Source organism: Candoia aspera, chromosome 3, assembly GCF_035149785.1.
Source record: "Candoia aspera isolate rCanAsp1 chromosome 3, rCanAsp1.hap2, whole genome shotgun sequence".
In the NCBI taxonomy this organism is placed as follows: Eukaryota; Metazoa; Chordata; class Lepidosauria; order Squamata; family Boidae; genus Candoia; species Candoia aspera.
Genome location: NC_086155.1, coordinates 94,724,398 through 94,733,579, shown reverse-complemented (window position 1 = coordinate 94,733,579; position 9,182 = coordinate 94,724,398).

The window sequence follows — 9,182 nt, the reverse complement described above, 5'->3', positions numbered from 1 at the left end:
GGGGGTTAGATTTTTTTATCCTGCCTTTATTATTTTTATAAATAACTCAAGGTGGGGAACATACCCAATACTCCTTCCTCCTCCTATTTTCCCCTCAACAACAACCCTGTGAGATGATTTGGGCTGAGGGAGACTGGCCCAAAGTCACCCAGCTGGCTTTCATGCCTAGGTGGGACTAGAACTCACGGTCTCCTGAATTCTAACCTGGACCCTTTTTTTTAAATAGTAAATTTTATTAAGTTTCAAGAGAAGAATAAAAACTACAGAAAAACAAAAAGCTACAAAGAAAGGAAAAAAACTAATTTTTTTCAAATTTACAAAAAGACGTGGCTTCTGACTTTTAACAGCAAGGATATACAAAATTTTTCCATTATCAATCTCTTACTCTATATTAAACCAGAACACCATATTATTTCTATAAATCATTCAACTCTAACACATAATAAAATCACTAAGTATAGTTACTCCTCCCCCTCATATTAAAATAAAGAAAAAAGATCATATAAACCTCCTAAACATCTTTCTCCCCTCCAAAAGATTACACCTATTTAATTATTCCCTTCCTACCACTATTTCATACATTTCTGTCTACTATAATAATTTTTAATCAAATTAAAAAGCACATAAGTTGTCTGCTATTACACTTAATAATAAAACAATTTTAATAATCCCAATCTTAATAAACCCCAAAAACAAAAACAATTCAAAACAGTAATTCCATATCTTTAAAAGTGAATAACATCAATTAAATCCTTAAAGCAAACCAGATAAACATTCTTTAACCCTAATACAACAGTTTTAATAGTTTTAATCTTAATAAACCCAAAAAACAAAGACAATTCAAAACAGTAAATCCAAATCTTTAAAAGCAGATAGCATCAATCAAATCCTTAAAGCAAACCAGATGAACATTCTTCAACCCTTATCCCACTTCAAAATAAACCAGAGCATTTATATATCCCCACAATGTGTGCAGAGCTTTCCTCTTGAAAGAATCAAACAGCCCAACTGTGCCCCGCAAAGATTCCAGGTTCTTTTCATGGCATTCCACCAGGAGACTGATTTTACTTATGGCTTGCAGATCACTCTCTCCCTTAGATTTCTCCAACTCCACTATCCAATCTTCATCCAGCATCTTGATAAAAATCCCAATCAAACTCTTTTAAAAAAAGACTCTTACTCTTAAATTCCTCAGTTTCATCCACCACATCCCCAACCTGATGGCACATTTTAGCTCTCATATTTTCCATAATTTCCTGGATATCTTGCATAGAAGCTTGATAGAAGTCAGAAGAAATCTCTTTAAAATCCTGGTGAAAGTCAGAAAGAATCTGTTTGAAATCCTCCATGTCTCAGGCAGTAGATTATGGCACCCCCTAGGAGCTTAACCAGCGAAAGTCAAAGATATGGAAGAGTTCCAGAGTGTGTTTACATAAAGTGAAGGTGAGATAAGCAGACATTCTCAAGGGTAAGGGAGAACAGAAAGCTGAAGGTTCAAATCAGCCGATTCAACGTGTAGGAAAATGCTAATATCTTCAAATTTAATTCAAAAATAATAACAGAAAGAGAATTGTTTACTCTCAATCCTCCTTTATATTTGGAAGGAAAATGAAATCCAAAACTAAAAAAAAAATTTAAAAAGTAATCCCAAAAATAATGTTAAGCACTTTCCTCGCTGTAGAAAGCCTCTCTTGGGGTACATATACTTAAAAATATATATAAATAGGTGATGAGGTGGCTGGTCTTAGTGTCCCTTTAAGGCTACAGCACAGCTTGGAAAGTGATGAAATCCCTGCCTCCCAGCTGGCTCTTACCAGTCGAATGCAAAACAGTGTTTGCGATCTTCTGGCTGCAAGCAGCCGTCCAGAGGACAGATGGGGTGATTCCAGGGATTTCCTTGATCCAGAGAATGTTTCTGGGCTTCAGGAAAAGCTGCCTGAGCCCCAAAAAAGTTACTGTGTTGTCAGCTCCAACTGCTGAACCCGCAGACACAGCGGTTCATTCCACCATTCCCTCCAGAAGCCTAACCTGGAGCCTTAACCACTACACCAAACTGTTAATAAACAAACCAACAAATAAATAAGGCTTCAGGGGCCATATGTGGCCTGGGGACCATATGCAGCCCATTCCTACCTTGTATCATTCTTGGGTAATTCCATGACCAGTTAGGCTAATTTTGGCTTTAGAAAACATTTTTCTCTCTTCCAGCCTATGTGGTTTATTGCATGGATAGACAGCCTGCAGTCTGGTGTTTTATACACAACCCCCTTAGGCCCCTGTCCCCCTTTTCAGCTTCTAGTTTTAGTAAATAAGTTACAATTAAACTTAGAGCTCAGATGGGAGAGTCTGGGGAGGGGGGATAAACCCTTTGCTGAGGTTTACTGTATTACCCCAGCTTTAGTATTTTCAATTAGTCACTATTTTCACAAGAGTAAAAAACAATAAATAAATAAATATAGAATTAGACATACAGCTAGCAAATTAACTAAAACATAATCAAAATGCAAGAATAAAAAGCATGGTCCATCCAAATTGAAAACATACCAGTTTGAATGCCAAATATTATATTAAAATTCTCTGCTTTTTTTCAATTGTTTGTATTATCATACCAGATTCTCCATGCTAGACAATGTTGGTGTTGCTTTGTTTTTTCACTTGTACAAATATGGAGTTTCCTTTGTCTTTTCTGATTTAAATGCTTTTGGGGAAATAAAATAATTGGCTCTTCCTTACGGAAACAGAACGGCTTCTTCCTTTTATTGCCATTGCTATTGTTTTTGTTGGTTTCCATGGCAATGTTCTTCATTCAAGGCAATAAGCCACGCATAAGGTTTCCATGGTAATCTATGAGGATGCTTCAAAAAACAGGCCTGGAGTAAATAAATTCTATATTTAGTGCCTTGATGTTTTTATGGCCATAATGTTTCTACATCTGCACAAGGCATGACCCAAAGGCTTGTTCATTTTTCTTTTGTGATCCAATTTGTCATTAGCCTTCTGGAAAATATAAGGAATGTCTTCCTAGTTATTTATTTATTTACTGTCCTGCTGCTGCTACTCTTCATCTTTTCTTTTCTTCTACCCCTCCTTTTGTATTTCCAATCTTTGCCTCACTATCTTCACCCTTATTTGGGACAAAGAATGGATATATTTCCTCCATAGCTGGAATTTGCTACAAAGTGATGCTACTTTGAGAGCCAGTTTGGTGGCACCAGGCCAGAAAGCACCAGGCCAGAAACCGGGAGACTGTGAGTTCTAGTCCCACCTTAGGCACAAAGCCAGCTGGGTGACCTTGGGCCAGTCACTCTCTCTGAGCCCTAGGAAGCAGGCAATAGCAAACCACTTCAGAAAAACCTTGCCAAGAAAACTGCAGGGACTTGTCCAGGCAATCTCTGAGAACTGGACACGATTGAACGGCTTAAAAAAAAAAGCTACTTTGGAATGTGGGGTGCTATGAGTCTTATATTTTCTAGCCATCAGGGCAAGTCTGGCCTGGAAGAGCAGGAAGTTATAGATCATTTAGAAAAGAATATAAACACAGGGCATAACGGAAATAAAATGGGTTGCAGGATGGGAGGAGGAAAGAGTAAAGAAAAGAGCCTGCCAATGTTGTAGCTGCACACTTAGATCACATGGGTGAGAGTTATGGACTTCGTCATTTGTCTGTTGGAGTTGAGAAGATTATTTAGCTCATACTCCATTGGAACAGACAGTGCATTTGTATTTTGTCTATGAATGTACAGCAAGGGGCTTAAGTGAGCCTTACTCCTAGGAAAAAGATGCTAAGAACAGGATAATGGACATGATGAATGTGATGGGGCTAAGTCCTGAACACACAGTCCTATAATCAAAGCCAGTCTTCCCAAATCTGACATAAAATGCCCAGGATCAGGTTGTAGCATGCCACAAACTACAGCACCACCATATGCTTATCAACAGTATTGCCTGTGATACACAACAGAAAAGTTCAGCAGCTACTACTTTGTGATCCAGAAAGAACTTTGGCTGGATAAAAATGTCAGATTTGTGCCTTTCTGTTGCCCCTCTGCACTAATTTGTGTTTTCTTTGGCTTATTTTTATGTGTTGCCTACTATTCTATGTGATCCAAATATCACATCTCTCTTTCTTTTCATATTGTATATGACTGAGAAACAGTATTCTTGTCTCTTAGGCTCTTCATAATGTTACATGCTTATGTTCTTATTCTTTTTGGCACTTCCTTAAGAGCCATTATGTAGCACTAGAAAACTCAGGATAGCATAGCGTACATGGTCTTCTGGGTTTGATTTGCCAGGGAGTTGTTAGTAGATTTACAGGATGCCCTTTCCACTATCTGTCACAACCTATTGCAAATAAGTTGACACATGCCTAGGTGTATCATATACCAAAGCAAAGAATTTGCTAGTGCCATGCTGAACACCTTGGGCAATAAATATACGTCCAATAAAATATGTTGCTTCAATTCCTATTTAGGGCCAAAGGATTTGAAAATATTTCATTGGCACCATGAATGAATATGGTTGGGTATAATCTCAATGGCAGGCTGGGTTCCTTTAAATAACCAGTTGAGCACTAAGAATATTTTAGTACTATGCTAAGGCTTGGCCCCATGGAAGAAAAAAAACTTAGCTGATGCATAGAAATCAGGTCTAGTTGTGGCTCAGTTTAATTTTAGGGACTATTTCAAAAGTGTTTTTATTATTTACTGAATGTTTATCTTGCTAAACAGTTATTGAGTCCCCAAATAATGGAGATAATGATATAAAAAGAGGAATAAAGTCTGTTGCTGTTAGGCTCAGTTTAAAAAGTCAAGGTACACAAGGAACTGGGATAAAGGAAGGAGGGGCACTTTCAAGAAGGCAAGTATAAGATGGCATTTATAATGAAGTGGCCTGTTGGATCTTCTCTTACTACTTTTCTTTCTTGAACAATTATCAATAAGTTTTGCTCAGTAAATGCTGAAAGTCCTGTCTGGAAGGAAGGAACAAAGTATGTTTGCTGCAACTACAGTACCAGTTCTTTGGCCACAGTAAGGGATACGTTCATTGCTATGATGTTCTTAACCAGTTGCAAAGCATGGGTTTACATGAATGCTACTTGCTGCATACACCACTCTAGCCTACCATCCTGCAGAACATTCCTTACTATTCTTGATTCCTTTTGTTATTTTCCTGAACAGTGGATCCACATCCAAACACAGACTAAGCAGTAGCCACCAGTCATTTTTATTTTCTCAAAGAGTGAATGGAAGCCATTGGAGGCCCAGGGGCACCCTTCAATAAAAGATTATGTTAGAGCTGACTGTGGCCAAATAATTGGTACTGTAGTTGCAGCATTGCAGCTTAACAGTCCTTAAATTAAATTATTTTTAATGTAGAAAAATTATACATATCTGGAAGCCAGGAGGTGACAAAGGAGGTGTCCATGGCTGCATTGGCACTCTCAAGTGCCACATTGAAAATTCTTGCACTATGGCAGGCTGATATACAGTATTGGTCATTGACAGCCCAGATGGCCACTGTGTTGATCTTTCTGGAAATACTAACAGGATTTGCATAGAAGAAATGGCAACTATTATTGTATGCTGGGGTGCGATTCTTAAGATATTTGTGTCCATAAGATGAAACAAATGGAAGGCTGAAATTGCATACAAGCCTAGGTACAGTAATAAAATATAAGTGTAAATATAACTTGTGAATTGAGAAAAAGGTAGGAACATTGGAATTTTTTTTCATATACAATATGAATTAACATTTTATGTGTCGCCTTCCCTAATATCTAAACTACTGTATACTTGTCCCATCATACACATTTTTATACATTATATTATATTATTCTAGTGGATTCACTAGAATAATATAATATACATATATACATAATTACAGAAATGATGGATTCTGTTTTGGTTTATTACACCATTTCACTTGAAAAGAATCCATTATAGATTATTCTGATATCTCTACTCTGGCATGAAAAAATGATCCCTCTCTATGGTTTCAGTTCCCTGTAGGTCTGAATTCTCCAATAGATAGAAGGATTCACAGGCTGGTACATTCTGGCAAAGTTAGCGACTACTTAATGATCTAGGGAAGGGAGTGAAAAGCATGTCCCATAGGCCCTAGAATGTCTTCTATTACTCCATGAGTCCCATAGAGTAAGAATTCAGAGATTAGAGTAGAAGAGGAACATTAAGACTTGCAGAGATTTAAAGCATTCATTTCATGCTTTAAAAACCCTGAATACCTACCCTAAATCATTTTCTGAATATCCTGCCCACCCTAAGAATGCAGACCTCAATATAATGCATGTCTGATGCATCCCTGGAGCCAACAAAGCACATTCTTGATCTAGAAAAAAAATTACCAAAAACTAAAGTTGTCCTTAAATTGAACCCAGTTTCTAGAGACAGATAGATTTATTACTTTATTTATTTATTTAATTTCTGTAGCCGCCCATCTCACATTTATTGTTCTGGGCAGCTCACATAAGTAAAATAAGCAAATAACCAGTAAACAAAATACAGAAACCAATAACTAACACAATAACTCCCCTTTAAAACCCAATTAAAACCCAAAGTTAAAATTGAGAAACATAAAAGACAGGTAAGTGAAAGTCATGGATCAACCAGTATAGTTCTGAATCATAACTGGATCCCCAGGCACATTGACACAACCGTGCCTTTAGAGCTTTTCAAAAGGTAAGCAGGGTTGGGGCAAATCTAACCTCCTGGGGGATGATATTCCAAAGAGCAGTTACTGTGGAAGAAAATGTTCTCCTCCTGGGTCCCATCAGATGACACTCCATAATAGATGGGACCTCTAACATACCTTTTCCTCCAGACCCAATGGGACAGGAAGATGTAACCAGGAAGGAACAGTTACATGGAAATCTTCATGCAGTTTTCTTGGCCTAGTATAGAAGTGGTAAGCTAATACCTTTTTTTTTAACTTTTCAATATAGCCTACAGCGTTGGATGGCCCAGATGGTCCCGCATCCAAATATTGACCAGGGCCAATCCTGCCTAGCTGTCTAGATAAACAAAGATCAGCTGTGTGTTGCAGAAACCCATGAAACAATATATTTTGTGTTCAGCTTTGTAAAAACTAACTGTTCCCCTCAAAATTGCTGTAATCTCTTATAAACACTGTGACAGAGTAGAAGTCCCATTCAAGAATACTTGATAATGTAAATCTTGAGGACATTTATAGGCAATGAATGCCTGATTGATTGATTGATTGATTGATTGATTATGTGCCATTAGATCAGTGTTGACTCTTAGCAAGCATGTAGAAAGACCTTCTCCAGGATGATCTGTCCCCAACCTGGCCCTTCTGGTCTCCCAGTAAATGCACTCATTGCCACTGTGAGTCCACTCACCTTGTTGCTGGTTGGCCACTTCTCTTTCCTTTCATCTTTCCTAGCAATGTGGATTTCTCAAGGGAGCAAGGGATACACAACCTTTTTTTAGGCTATGTGCTGTCCTTTGCATTTGAATGGTGTGCAGAGATCACATTCCAAAAAATGGAGAAAGTGAGTAGAAAAAATACATTTCATTTAATTAAAATATTATCTTGATTAATTTCAGTTAATATGATTACATCCCATGTATTTAATAATTTCCTCCCTTCAATCATATTAACAATTACAATTTAGCAGCAACTGTGCAGACTTCTCCCATGGCTTTGGAGGAAGGTCACATACCACCCTGGGGCATCCTCTAATGTGGGAGATAAGTTTGAGAAAATGAAGATCTCCATTTTCAGAATATGATATTTAATAATAACAATATCTTACAAAGGCAAGAAGCTGCCTTATATTGAAAGAGACTACTAACCTGTTGATTGGAAATAGCTTTCTGAATCTCAGAAAGAGAACTTTTTATTCCTGAAGACAAGATCCTTTCAGCTGGTGTTACCAGAAAGAGAAGCTAAAAAGATATGCAGAGCTTGTGCCCTGAATTAAGACCTTTCTCCAATGTTCTTCTACATCTTGGGCTCAAAAACCAAATCTTGCATGTAGAAAATGTAATAACAGTTTTGCAGTTGCTTTCAACATTTTCTGAAGTTTCTCAGCTGTCTGATATATATGTGAGCAAGCTCAAGAATTCAAAAATGTTGGTGTTGGTTATAAATACCTTTAGTTAAGCAGCGCTGAAAGAATATTGTTTTAATTTTGGTGCAGTTGAATTTGGTCTGTATATCAGTTCTAAATGCCAAATGACCCATTTTTAAGCAAGTAGTATAATAGAATAAATTGCCTGAAATCTTTCCTTTCCTTTCCTTTCCTCCTTCTAAACTTATGATTATTTTTATCATATTTAATTTTCTATATATACGTGTATATTTATTTATTTATTTCATATGGCATAGCAGAATGCAGCATTGTTGCATAAAAATCACAAAACCAATATATAAAAGTGTATAAAATATAGGACATTGGGACAATAAATTATTTTAAAAACACACAATAGAAATGATGCATAAGAGTATGAATAAATTAAATGTATATTATATATATGTCATCATTTTAGATTATAAGTTTTCGATAGAGAGATTTCTGCTGATTTTTCCACAGTATTTGGCTTCCTGTTTTATACTAATTATGTTATAATATCAGATGTCAATCTTTTTGTGGGCCTTTTTTTTTTTTTTTTTTACAAAAAACAGATTTCTGATATATCTTGGTTAATACTGATAATAGCCAGTAGATGGCAATCTTTAATGTGAACAAAATCTTCCTGGGAAAACTCATCATTACTTCAACAGTAATAGATTCCATTTTCTAAGCGGGAAAATCTTCTTGCCAAGCATCTCAGTTACATCAAAAGGCTTTAACGATGGGGTAAAATGTTTGGCACTGATTATTTGAGTAATTAGGTTAGTGCCATAATGTCTTTTAAATAGACTCAGAGCATTACTTCATGTATCAGTCAGTCTAAATTTAGAGTGACTGGCAGGTTATTTTAATATTTTTGGATCTTAAAATTTTCTAAGAATTTTTGTCAGAGCAGGTCACTGCTAAGTGATCTTAATTGGCTGAGAATAGAAGAGAATTTGTGTGGTTCTTATTCAATATATGAAGCTGCTAAGACCCAGCTCCCATCATCACTGCAGGCTTTAACCTACACCCCATCCTTTCTCTCACACTCTTTTTACTCCCTCCTGACAGTGTTAATTGGGAC